General features: G+C 37.9%; 1 protein-coding gene across 1 annotated transcript in view; it reads left to right on the top strand.

The window, feature by feature from the left end:
* The first annotated feature begins 1,660 nt into the window (after nucleotides 1–1,660).
* The window catches only part of LOC108769993 (uncharacterized), a 25,297-nt gene continuing 12,343 nt past the window's right edge, over nucleotides 1,661–14,614 (top strand). Inside the window, exon 1 of the mRNA XM_018521266.1 lies at nucleotides 1,661–2,260. The gene's annotated coding sequence lies outside the window, so the exon portion shown is untranslated. The remainder of the gene's footprint in view (nucleotides 2,261–14,614) is intronic.

Raw genomic sequence — 14,614 nt, 5'->3', positions numbered from 1 at the left:
CTCTCTCTCTCTCTCTCTCTCTCTCTCTCTCTCTCTCTCTCTCTCTCTCTCTCTCTCTGAATCTAGTGGTTGTGGATTGCTTTATGATTCCTTACGAAAAATTATTATTAGATATTACAAAGTATTAGAGAACCGTGCAAGAACAGGTGAACAGTTTGGCGACCGGATTGGGCGCGGTGTGCATAGTAACTCTTTTGCAATCAATCATATATTTGATTACATTATCCGTGAATCGAAAGTAGGTTGTGTCTCAGGAAGCCGCGGTATTAACGATCACTGCTGCACGTCATTGCTACATTCAAGAGATATAATTGCAGCCTTACTGATTTATGCTACGTATCGAGCGACGACCAACAGCACGCCGATTAACTCATTATCGAGCAGCTTTGCGAAACGCGTCTGGAGAACCGGACGAATGCAGTGGCTAATAGCCCACAAAAAGTTGCGTAAAGTACTACTGTTTGTGGCTTAGTGACTGCAGTTTTCACAGATTCGATGATACATGCATTTTTTTTTTAGACGTGACGTATGATTGAAAAATTCACTTCTTTCTCAAGTTTTATTAAAATTATATTAAAAAAAAATCACGCGTTACAATGTGAAACATTTTGTATGTCATTGTTATTTTTATTATTAAGTGTTACTTATTATTTTTTTAATTCAGCAAAGTACGTACGCACAAAGATAAGAAAATAAAAAAGTGTCAGATGTTTCGTAAATATTTATTAATAAAGTGTTACAAGCAAAAGACACTGTTTAATGAGTGTACGTGATAGTATATGTGATTATTTTTTACATCAATAATTCAAAATGCGTTTTGTCCAAAATTTTACTCTAAGATGTTCAGAAAGCATTTTTTCATCATTAATTTATATGTTGAAATAACATAGACATTTCGAAGTGCATTATGTTTTTAACTAGAGACAAAATGCATTTGTTTAATATTTTTAGCAATTGTTTAGCAATTTCATTTAATATTTCACTACTGATTGGCATATTATTATTTTCTGTAAAGTGCGTAATTTCCTTGTATACGTAGTTTCTTTCTTTCTCGTTTTCAAAATTATTAATTTGGATAAAACTCATTTTGAAAGTCTGCTTTTCAACTGATTAGATGTTGATTTAATTTTTCAACATTGACTCTGTCTATCAGGGGCCGAAACGAAACTGATGCGGGGCGCAGGAGATGAGCACCCATCATCAACCATGTCACATGCGAGACGACTCAACTCTCACCGTAAAATACATCTTTTGAATTTGTGGTCGGCCGCAACTGCATCCGCCCGCGCACTGGACCAACACCAAACCGAACGCGACGCGACGCGCCGCGCCGCGCCGCGCCGACTAGGTCCGAAAGTCGGCGAAGGCGGCCGAATATAGTCGTATTACGTTCGCGCGACGCGACGGGACGCATCGGCTCAGCCGCGCGCTTGGCACGTCCGTGTTTCGCTTACGCGCGTGCCGCGAGATACGTCGTCGTCGATCGTCGTCGTCGTTCTCATCGGCACACGAACCGCGTCGTCTTCGATCGTAAACACCCGCGTCCTCGATATTGCGAGCGTGTCATCTTCGAACTGATACGAACAGGTACGCGCGCGATCGTCATCCTCGAGCCGGCTGCGACTGCGCGCGATCGAAGATATTTACGACATACGTGAACATCCGACGCATCCGACTCGTCGGCGTCGCGTCGCGTTGCGTCGCGTCGCGTCGCGTCGTCGCGCACGAGTACGTTTTCAAATATACGCGCGCGCTGTCGGAGCTCAGCATTCGCAGCAACGCGTAACGCGACGAATTGGGATCGAAGTGAGGATTGTTTGATTTCTTATCGAGAGAATATATATCTCATTGAGACGGACGTCATCTCGTTGTGTGGAAGGAGGTGTCGTGCGGGAAACCGCGAGAGTGCAGAGTGTACGCAATTATAATCAGTCGCGAGAGAATTAATGAACGGCGCGCGATTCATCGATATCTATATATAGGAGCCGGCTAGGCGCAATTACGATCCACTTGTGGAAGATCTTCGTGGAAGATTCTTGTGCTCGACGTGCGTCGGATGGACCGACCGCGAGGAAGAGCAAACCTCTCGAGAGAGTGTACGCGCGCGTCGTGTGGCGCGCGTCGCGACGTCGAGTTTGCGCGACGCGGCACGTCGACGGTCAAACCGAACGTTGAGGAACGGCGAGACACGGACGAGCGGCAGCTCCGTTTGTAGCCAAGGAATACCTTGACGCGACTCGGTATGGATTTCTACCCGATGGTAAGTGCTCCTGCTTATTAATATAATAAACGTCATTCTTGATACTTACGCGATTAAGCGAAACCGCGCGCGCTTTAAAAATGCGCCTTCTCTACATAAGGAGACATTAATTTCCCATCCGTTGCCATTGCGATGAGAAACGCGTCGTTAAAGTCACTGAGTCATATCTTGTTCCGCGAAATTTGATCGCGTTCGGCATCAAGTGTTGCACGAACGCCGAAGTATTCCTAGCCAAAAATGTACATCACAGCCTCACAAATTATTCATCGTGTCCATTAATTTACTTGGAATAAATGATACTTGAATTATCACTCTTTGAGTAATAATCTCAACTATTATTAACAAAGTAATTATCTAATTAAAATATCCCCTACAGCACAAAGTTACACAAAAGTTGCAGCAATATTGCAGAGATTTTACAGCGGTATTGCTGCAAATTCTGTGCCAGCTGTATGGGATTTGATTTATTTATACTTGGAAATGTTGAGTCTTGAATCGGCGTGGCTCTGCAGAGCATTTTATGAGTCAGCAATGAAGACATTTGTCATTATCGCGGGCAAGAATTCGATTGAGTCTGTAGACGCTTATTATGTCATCAAGACTAATACGTACAATGGATGCGCAAGTATCGGCCGACGCCGCTGTGTATCGCTCGCTCTCGTATTCCCGTATAACCGCGAACGGAATGATAATGGCTGCCAGTAATTTACGATCCCTGGAAAAGATCATTGCAGACGGCGGCGCGTTCGTGCGCCGTTTATCACGATCGATCGACGTTACGCAAAAACAGCTCGACTTTCAAAAAATTGCCTGTCGGCAGTCTAATCAAACGCGTCACGTTCTTTAATTGCATTGCACCGAGACACGGGGAAACAAAGACATCCTCGGTGACATCCACTATTGAGAAATAAATCCTCGAACTATTTCAACGAAAATTCCCTTCGAGAAAATTGAATCGTTGTATATCTCAAATTACCAATTTTTATATTAAGCGTTTTTGTAATTAATTCATAACTGTAAAAGATTAACATAGAAAAAGATGAAGGTTTCTTTCACGTACACACAATCCGTTTTTTTTAATATATCTTTTTCATCGCACTTCTGCACGATTACGAGAGCAAAGGAATTAAACTATTTCGTTTCGAATGACAAATAAATTCGCTCATTATCGTGCACGATCCACGCGCATGGATCATCTTGTATGCATTCGCTGCACGACGACAGATTGCAGCCTAACAAAGGAATAGCCGTCGAGACCGTCGGGTGGAAGGTCAAGATCGGGCTTATTCACTTCGAAAATGGAAACTCGCATTCGTGCAACGTCGCAATTCGCAATTAATCGCAGGGGCTCGGTCGTAACGTCCACGGGATGGAGCGACGCTCATAATCGTGCAGAAATAACCCGCAGGAATTTAACGCGCGCGCCGTCTGTCCAGAGACTGCAGTCGAGAGTCGACGATGAGGTCTTTGGGTTAAGCATCGCGGATAGCGATCTCTCGACCGTGGGCATTAGCATAATCTTTTAACGCGCGCGTTCGTCTCTCCAAGGGGAACTCGCTTGAACGTTGCAGAGTGTCCGGCTTCTCCGCAGTTACATACTTATTCGCATTAACGTGCACCGTCGTCGTCGTCGTCGGCTATTATTTCGACCTTACCGCGCATTCCTCACCGCGATTACTACCTGGTTTTTGCTTCCTTCTCGCGGCGAAGTCCTTGGAATCGCGAATAAAGTCATTTCGAGGAGAGGAAAAGTGGCACCGGCGAAATCGCTCACTTTTTTTCCTGCCGATGCACGCCGTTACTCGATGTGCGATATGAGTTTTCTCGATAATCGTAAACAAAGTTCGTGTTAGGTCGGAATCAGATTACGCATTGAAGAATGAGATTAATGTTTGACCAATCAGAACAAAAGGAGCCAAAATTTCTTTGTCCTCTCATTGGTGAAATTCAATCTTTAATCTTTAATCTCAATCTTCAATGCATAGTCTGATTCCGGCCTTAGAGATTAAAGATTGAGATTAAGATTGCGTTATAACTGAAGATTCATTCGATGCTACAGTCTCCATTGACAATTTGAGTCTTGTAGCGTTTTGTACGTCTCCTCCTCTTTTTTCTCGAGTCTTTATTTATATCGCATTTATGTGGATTTATAGAAATATAATATAATTAATCACAGTGTGTATTAAATAAAAGTAACAATATTGATTAATATTAGAGATACTAAAGATTAAAAATTTCTATTTTGTCGAATGTGTGTTTATTTACTTTAGTCTCATGAATCAAGACTTAATTTTAAAATCGCCATTCTTAGTTCAATTTTTCACGTACAGTATACTTATAATAACTGTTTGAATACGATTCAATGTTAATATCTTCTTTCTTGGACTTCACGGGGAACACTTAATAATGCGTTTTAAAACGTATAACTCTTCCATCCATAAATTAACGCGGATATATTCTAATTTCTGTGCGTGGGTGGTCGATTATCATTGCATCCTCATTCGTTGCTTCCCGTCATCTCTCGAAAGCGTGATTCGTTTCTTCGAGAGACGCTCGTGGCTGGAAACTTACGACATACAGGACATGTCCAAGTCCCGGGATAATTTATGACCGCTTTCTTAAAACGATGATCCCGAACGCTGAAGCGTGCGCATAAATGAGAATTGATTATGGTCTCGCGCGCGCGCGTAAACACCTAAGAGGCACGAGATTGTTTAAATCGATTTCGCGCTGATTGCCTGTTCCGAGATCGCCTCTGTACACGCGCGACGCGACGTCCCCTAAAAATTATATGTATAAATACGAACACGCAAAGTGATACTGTAGCGCCTCAGAGATTTACGATGATCCAAATGACAAGTGGGCACGCCAATGTAATGAGGCCTAAAGTGTCGTTTGATGTAGCCTGACTTCGTAATGACTTGAACGAAGATACTTGACAAAGATGACGCGTTGTGAGAAAATTCTGCAAAAAGGATGTACATGCAATATAATAAAGATGTACTCTCTAAATGAGATTTACTCCAAAGAATTTAAAAAGTAATATTAGATAAAAATTTATTAAAAAATGAAAAATTATATATATATCGAAATATGTGAAATTTAAAGTCTGTAAAATCTTACAAAACGTATGTATCGACTTGCATTAATTCATTGAATATCTAGATAAATATTAAATGTGTATTCATCAGAATATAATTTTTATTTTACGTATGTATGTTTCTATCAAAACTGCATTAATTTCCTTAACTAATTGATAAGAAGAAATTTAAAGCTTTAACACAATTCTCTTTTACAATAAAATAATGATAAACAACGCAAGAAATTTGGACATTATAAACAAAAAAAAGATATAACATATATAGACTCTGCTGAATCATGTATTTCTCTTTTAAAAGTATGTACAATATTTTGTGTCGCATGATTATCGCAATTAATTAGGTTACTCGAATAAATATGAGTTAACAAAGCAATAATCAGGTCGCAATATGTGATACAAGAAATAATTTGTAAATCGCAAGAATAATCTATAGATGTTCTCATGAACGTACAGTCGAATATTGATCGCTTTAGAAAGTATAATGTTTCAAAAGCAAGATGAAGGAACAGCTCGGGATAATTGGTGCTGATAAATCAGTCATGGTCCGTGATTGCCCGCGCGATTTCAAATAAACTTGTTAATTTATGTACTTTAACAGCAGGAGGATGTACAAAATGCATATTAATTAAGTATCGAATCATGTGTTTTAAGATATAAATAATATGTGATTGAAGATATGAAAGTCGATTGCATAACGAGTATACCATTTTATTTTCAACATATTTACAATTATATATTTTACAAATTAGATTTTATTTATTTAATATAAAAATCAGTAAAATAGTAAACACTAATGGATTAATTAATTTTAATAGAGAATTCTTAAATTGATTTTTTTTAGTTGTCATAAATTGTATGTAATATCTGAATATTTTCGTGATAGATGAAGAGTAAAAATTTATTGAAACGTTTAGTATGTACAGAGTAAATTCAAACCGTAATGGCAAATCGTAGCACAGCCTAATTTGAAACGATGCCACTTTGCTGGCGCTATTTCTCCCGTGAAAGAACGAGTCTTCTTATTGCCCATTCGGATGCTTTCCGGCTAGCTTTTTGCTATATTTGAAATTCTCCGGCGATTCTAGACCTATGTTGCGCGTGACGAGACTGCAACGGAAATCCTTCGATGAATGAGACTTTTTTCTCTCGTGGCTGACCGTTTCCATATATTCTACAAGAATATTGCATCATGACTGCCATGATAGTACTACTACACAAGAGATGTAGTATGCCGATATTATTATCGTACGTCTTATTACAAAGTTTCAAAATTAAATAGCTAATTGTATCTAATACTGTATAGCTAATTATATACCGATATTGAACGTGTTTTATGTAAATATCACGAAAAAAATTTGCGTTACAACTTGATTGATAGTAATAATGCAAGACAATTAAGGAATGGTATCATTAATCCCTGTTCTTTTACCGGATTTTTAGAAACGTACAAGAGATAAAATAGCTATGTTTGGTATGCTAAAAATATTTCTCAAGCAAAAATATTGTTATTTCTTAAACTTGTAGCAATAGAATTTCTTACCGGAAAATAAAGAGAGAAATGTCCTATTCGTTACATTTTGCGTGTTCCATTAACAAGAGTGTGATGTGTATTTTTCCTCGGCATCACATTTAGCTACAAACCATTTTTAGCCTTCTTATATTGAAATCCTCTTACCTAGCAAGTTTGAATGGTATTGACGTCTTTTCGCAGAAAATAAAAATATAGAATCTTTGTTTTCAGCAATGCGAATCTGTTAGCTGTGCACATTCTGAAATTAAAAACAAAAGAAGAGTAAGTTCCGCAATTAAGACTGCCTTTTTTGCGTTTACCAAGAAACTGTTTGAGATCGAACTTCTTCGGCTCTTTAAAATAATTGGGATTATGCTGAAAACACTGTATTGAAACGTTTTGAGATAAACCATAAAAAAATAATAAATTTATATTATATACTTAAAAAGCAAAATCATATCTTACATTGTACTTTCAAAATAATGAAAAACAAATATAAATATTATAACAATCATGAGGAAGTTATAAATAATGATAATAAATATATTTTTCTTACAAAATCATACCTATACCAAAGACAGATTTTATAATAGTATAATAAAAGAGTCAACATTTTATTAAAATGTTTGAAAACTTATTTCTATCCGTCTTTTAGCAATTAAGATATGTATTTTATATTTGTCAATAAAAAAGAACAAAGAGTATTAAAATTTAATTACTAAATAATTGTCAATATTTATGTTTGTTTTTTGCTTAATTCGGACTATTGTGAAGCAGCGCAAAAAAGGCGGAAAATAAAGCGTTCACTGCGGAGCCGATGGCGATCAGCGTCTTCGTGAGACGATCGACGAAGGCAATCACGTGTGCGGCGGCGTTTATACACGACACGATACGTATATACATGTATATACGCGCGTATCGTATGCGTGTGCGTAGTCTCTTGTCGCCCATGTTCCATTCGTACTCCGTGCAAGCGTCTGTCGTGGACGATGGCGAGAAGGTGAGGAGAGCGGACCCGTATGAATGGGGGCTTCATTCACGTAGCCGTTTCTCGCAACATGATCACGCGGCTTGTCTCGCCTTCCGATTTTATTCGCGTATCTTCCGTGCAAACAATGGCTCAGCTTTACAAAGGGCCGACGCATCTGCGTGACTGGGCAATTGGCTTGCACAATCTGTAGCGCCTCACGATGAGCTCACTGTTGGTTCTATTTAACTTTTCATATTCTGCGAAACAATTTAAAAAATAGTAAACAAAATCAAATAAACTAGACTCCATGCAATTTTTTAAATCTTTTAATTACTTAACGTAGTCTTTATGATACATTTCGTAATAAAAAAATTGTAAAAAAAATTTCTTCAATAATTTAATATGAATAGCCTCGTAGACCTCATATCTTTTAGCCGTATTTTTCAAATTTTCCTACACGTTTTTTTCTGCCGAGACTTTTCGCGCAAAAACTGCACTCTGCATCAAATCGGGCAGCGATCAATGCGACAGATAAAATCATCGCGGTCCCTTTTTCGGGATGGCGAGGATATATATGATGTGGTGTACCACGAGACATAGCATAAATACTCGACCGCGGGCCCGATTTTATATCGGATCTCGATCCATCCGTCTGGTCGTTATTCCTCGCTCGAAGGCTCGTCTTTATAAGGAGTAAGGGCCGCTTACGCGCCGGCATGTAACGCAGGTATTCATATCGGATCGTTTTCTCTCTAGCATTTATCTCGACCAGCCGATCCTTGGGCGAGACCTAAGTACCAGATCGGTTTGATGAATAGCTCGTGCGATGTACATAGACCACGTGGGTGGAATTACGGGCGATTTGCCACGTCGATTTCTTGCAACGTACGGTACAGGAAACGCATAGCGCGATATACATTTTACGATTTACCTTTCTCCTAACTCTTTTCTCAGTCTAAAGAGAATTCTGCTTTGGTTTAAACAAAATCAACAGTTCGCTCGAGAGATCGCTCGATCATTTAGCTGGACATTCAACCGAGTCGTTCCAAACGTATGATCCAAGCGTAAAAACGTCGCATCATAGATAAGGAAAGTTGTGCTGTATTTCATCGTGAATTTGTTTCCGTTAAGAAATAACGCGATGAGAGTTACGATGATTCCATCAGATTTAATGTAACGTAAAGAGGAGAAAGTTATTAGATGTGGCTTAAGAGCGGAGCAAATTGCTATTTCTTTTAATAACTAAATTGAATGACTATACTTTTTTTCATACACTTTCTTATATGTATTACATATATAAACAAAAATATTTTAATTTATTAATGTAAATAGCGTGAATGACAAACCATGCAAGCTAGAAAATGCCTGATTACGCGTGTGGCTTGAAAATTATGAAATGTGTTAAAATTTTGAAGAATTCGGCATATTGATATTTGATGAATGAACACGAAAAAGATACGGGAGTTCAGCGAAGCAAGACGAGAAGTGGCTCCCCCTCAATGGGACCAGTTCATCCAGTGTCTTTCGAAGGCGGGTCTCGCATCGGCTCGGGTAATTCATTTTAGCACTCAGATCCGTATATGGACTAGCAACAGGCTCGACCACTCGTATCAATTCGTTCTTCTCCACCGTCAGAATGTAATTCCACCACTATAGCGCTCTGTAATCTGTCGTAAACAGTGAATGTCGAAAACGAGCTTTTCCATTGTAAACATAGCAGAGTAACATAATAATTTGAAAAAATATTTAAACATTGTAGAAAACTTATCACACATACAAGAAAACAATAAATGTATAGGGGAAAACATTAAACCGATATCTGAAAAATTTATAAATGTCATATTAACACAATTTTGAGATTGTCATATTAACATTATTTCCATATTGAAAAAATTAATAAGTAGAAAAATATACATATTATACGATTTATAATAATTAGAATAGTATTATTAAAAGTTGGACGTTACAAAGATAGTGACGATCGGTAGACGGAGACGAGACGCTTAAATAATGCAAGTTTATTTTTATGTTGGTGTTGGAGGAATATAACACTACATCTCGAGTTATTGTATACATGTTTCCAAAGAAGATTGATCATTATATAAATAAACAAGCTATTACTTAATATATTTGCAAGTATTACAGTTTGAAATTGCAATATACAAAAATAGACGACAAAATGTCTGCAAACAAAAGTCCCTAAATAAAACATTAAAGAGAAGCTTTTTGATTTGGATATATATAATTAAAAAATTATTTTTTTATGAATAAGTAAAACAAGAACAAAGACAATCCCATTTTTCTTGTCTCTCCTTATCCAAGCAAAAAACACACAATAGAAACATAATCTCCAATCTTAAATATATACGACATCGCTTTTTATATCTACAATTTAATTGACTTCAAGTGACTTTACGAAACAATTTATTTAATAAGCACAATTACAATATTTTTTCTTAGACAAAAAATATGTCGTATCATTTTTTGTATAATCTTCAAGCGGAATCTTCTCCGATAGAAAATAACCAATTAGTCTCTCACTTTGTAGACGCGAACGGTATCTTGTTACGTCTACGTGGACAACACGACGGGTTTGCTCCCGAAAATAAAGCTAAAACAGGTGTGGTCAATTTGGAAATAGAATAGGCAAGTTCGCGAATTGGCCTGAGACAACGCCTGATTTTGTCCCAACATTGCAGTTTTATGGAAAACGTGTGGAGTCAAACGGAATGCGCATACAGCCGGTATGTAATTTTATCGGACTATTATGCACGGAAATCGATTTACAAAGATCGCGTATCCACTATCTTTACCTAGATCTTGAAAATTGATACCGTCCCGCCGCGCTGTGCCGGCCGGCACAATGTTTCAATGCAAATATAAATTTCGTAATTCGAAAGTTGTACGCGTTTAAATGTATCATCATCAGAAAATACTTTATGTATATATTTTATGGAAACTTAGAAAAATATAATACCTTCGATCGGGAAACAATAGTTTAGTTTAAAATAAATTTGTTGCTCTGAAAATAACATATGACCACAGAAAGCACCACGAGAGTGTGATATTTGATATCTTTACATGTATGACTTGAAAAATCAAATGACGGCGTATCGATCGCGGGTGGGCGAATACGTTACGTCGGCTTATTAGTCATCGTGGGAAAAAAATCAGTTGGTCGTTGTCGAATTGGGAACCAGGGAACTTCCTCTTTCCCAATGTCTCGTCGAAAACGTAAGTCGATTCGCAGTTACGTAAAGTCGTTTAGGTTGGTTGAATGACAGACCCATGTACAGGAAGAAATTGTGACGTTTAATCGTAACAATTATTTCATCCGTCGCCAATATCGACAATATCACTGTATCCAGATAGCTTGTGATGTTAATTGACCCTCTCCTGGTTTTCACGCAAGCGGCACACAATTTGATGGACAATAATTTGATTAATAATTCGATAAGCGCTTGGTGGCCGTCCTCAAATTGTTTTCTGCCTCGTTTTGATTAATGGTACAACCAATTCGCCCCTTGTCCGCAATGTCGTCGCTAATTGCGAACGTTCTTCCCAAGCGGGCTTCGTCTTCGGGTACAAAATAATGAGATACGGCGAGAGCGTCGAAAGTCATTTACAGATCCGATGATCGATGACATTGGTACACGCTTATCCGCGCGCTTGTCTTTAAGCCTCCATTCCATCATTTTTAATTAAGAGAGCCGAGCTTATTTACTTATCGCCAAAACGTCTTACCAGAACGTGGAATTCGTATCCCCCCCCCCCCCCCCCCCCCCTCTCTCTCTCTCTCTCTCTCTCTCTCTCTCGTCTTTGCTTTGTAATACGTGAACTTAGAATCTGCTGCTGCAATTATAAAAAAAAAAACGGTGTACATTTTCGATAGTAACAGTGCAAACGAACGATTCTGGTTTTTATTTCTTATGTAATGTTCTAATGCGAGCATGAACACTAAGACGGGGGTAAGAGAATTCGGTATTAAATAAATATATAAAACACGGAGGACCGAAGAGCGTCATCGGCGTGTGGGTGCAGATATTTTCGTTCCAACCTAATTCAGTAGTTCTAGAGTTACATCCTAAATATAAAATCTAGCGCGCGTCTGCCTGTAATGCTGTAATGCCTTGGTTAGCCGATACACAGCCGATACGCAGCCATTAATAATCGGCTAATGACTACAGCGATGATCGACAGGAAGCGATATTTTAATCGAACGCGTGCTCCAAGACACTTTTGTCAGTCGAAGGAATTAATTAAATCTGGTACCTCTGTGAACGAGATTGATCGAAACGTTGCATCAGATACGATGGCGCAGTCGAACACGATCCAATCGGTTAACGATCCAGACAGCCATATTTTCTCGAATATGGCAATCGGAGGAGGGTTTTCTGTTCGATCTCGAGCGATCGGTGCAGACACGAGGGAAGAGGGGATCGCCATACACGCGACGAAACGAAAGAGAGGAGGGCTTCGTCACCAAGTGGGAGAATTTTCACATCGGAGAAACTACCAATCGCGATTGCTGTATGTTACCCGTAAGTGTGATCACGCGAGTAATTAAATCATATGATTGAATTGTTGTGAATTACTAACTAACCGCGATTAGATTTACTTACAGGATATTTATACGTTTAATGAAAGATTAGGTTATCTCATAAGTAACGTTGCCTTTTATGTTGCAATTATCTGTAACAGGTGACCCACATTACTTCAAAATTAATTGAATTTTAAATATCTGAAATTGTTCTTAAAAGTAAATTTTTATCCAAGTTTATGTTAACACGTTAAAAGTGCGTGGGGTATTTTTTTTTATCAAACACATAATTGAGCTATAGGTAGAATTATCTAGGGAAGGAATTAAGATGCAATTGAGCAATAAGAGGAAAGAATTTTCACATCTTAGAGGTAATGTACTGCCAATCACGATTGCCGAATGTTGTAGCAATGGTGATAACAAGATATATAAGTAAGGAATAGCAAGTGTATTCTCCATTACATCAAAACTGTTTCGTATTCGGACTCACTAGTTGAAGAAAATTTTACGACTGTCTGATCGGTTCTTGATCGACCAATCAAAGTTCCAGAGAGAGAGGCGTTTGACGAGAGAGAGAGAGAGAGAGAGAGAGAGAGAGACATATGGGTGTTGCGTTTGTTAAACTGCTTCTTGCGGGCATTTCTCTGAGGCAAGATTATTATCAGATTCGCTTTCAATTAACGATCTTCTTTTTTACTTGCTCTCGGATCTGCAAGCTAGAAAAATATGCAATGTGCGAAAGGCGCCACATTCTCATTATACATGCACGCGATTGCGTAGCATCTTTGACTCGCACGGATAATGTCTTCTGCTCGCTTGTATCGTGCGCTCATTGCATACAGGTGATGTTGCGAAACGACTGCCAGGTGTCATGGAGAATTTTAATTTATGCAGGGTATCTCGTTAGATATTCTTTTATTCTGTAATTTCCACGATCAATTTGGAGGCAACTTTTTGTCAATGAAAATGTAAAAAAAATGTGTTGCTCTCTTTGGATTTAATTTCAAAGATTGTGTATGTATTCGCAACCAAGAATAAGATTTAAATTAAAATTTTATTATAGCTTTTATTTGAAATTAATTTAAAAAATATAATCTTTTTCTACTTTCTGTTTTCATTTTTAAATGTTCTTTAAAAAAATCTTAATTTTTTATATTCAATATACTAATTAACTATTTTTACATTATATTAATTAGATTAAAATCTATAAATATATATGTCGATATTTTTGTTAAGAAAAAGATTGGTACCGTGTTCACGTATTTGTGTTACGGAGATATTAGGTTGGTATGAGATATGAAAACACATGTCACTGAAGTGAGTTTGCGTTTATTAATTCTTAATCAATCGGAAACGAAAGAGAGATGTTCAGTATAATGGATTTAAACGCATCGCTCTTTTTCTCGATGAAACACGCCCACGGAGCTACTTATAAGTTACTCTATTGCCGAATTAAAGGCAACGTATATCAAATAGTTCTTGTAGAAAAAAACATTAGGCAATTTAACGGTATCAGCGGATAGCCTTATATTTCTCTTTTCAGATTTCTACCATGTGGGCGATCCAATTGGACTAAGGTGGCCCATCGTCGCCTCGAGAAATCTTTCTCGTTTTCTCTTCTTCAAATGCCCTCACGAGGACTGCACTAGTCTTCACTTTTTACTGAATCACATTACTTCGCGTTCATATATTTCGAAAGCGAACAACGTCGAACGCTCTCACAGGTGTCAGAACTCTTATGCAGCGAGATCGAGCTGCGTATTTTGTAATTATTTATCGCCTACTACCGGCGCAACGACAGTGATTAACGACTCTATAAAAGCAACGATGTTAACGATGCAGGTTACTATAGGATGAATTTTGAAGTGGAAGAAGTTTGGTTAAACCGGGAAAGTCATTATTGCCGGATATTCAATTTCCGCAAGCGTTCGGTGAAATTGCGATTTTGTTTCTTTCTCAAATTTGTTAAAGCTGCTACAGAGTAAACTAGGATATTATGGCCATACGGAAAAGATGGCCATAGGCCATAATTTCTCCAATAATTGATAAATAGTGCATTTTTATAGTCATTCTTAAAGATAATCAATATTTACAGTAGTTCATATGAGTTCACAACACTGTTCAAAATAACAATATTATAAATATTATCTAATATTTTTTCTTTCGACTATCTGCAAAGTTTTACACGCGTACGCTAAAAACTATTATAATGTCGAATAAATTACAGTTAAGCT

This window comes from Trachymyrmex cornetzi, unplaced genomic scaffold, assembly GCF_001594075.2.
Source record: "Trachymyrmex cornetzi isolate Tcor2-1 unplaced genomic scaffold, Tcor1.1 scaffold979, whole genome shotgun sequence".
NCBI classification, from domain to species: Eukaryota; Metazoa; Arthropoda; class Insecta; order Hymenoptera; family Formicidae; genus Trachymyrmex; species Trachymyrmex cornetzi.
This window is presented reverse-complemented; position numbering and strand designations above follow the sequence as displayed.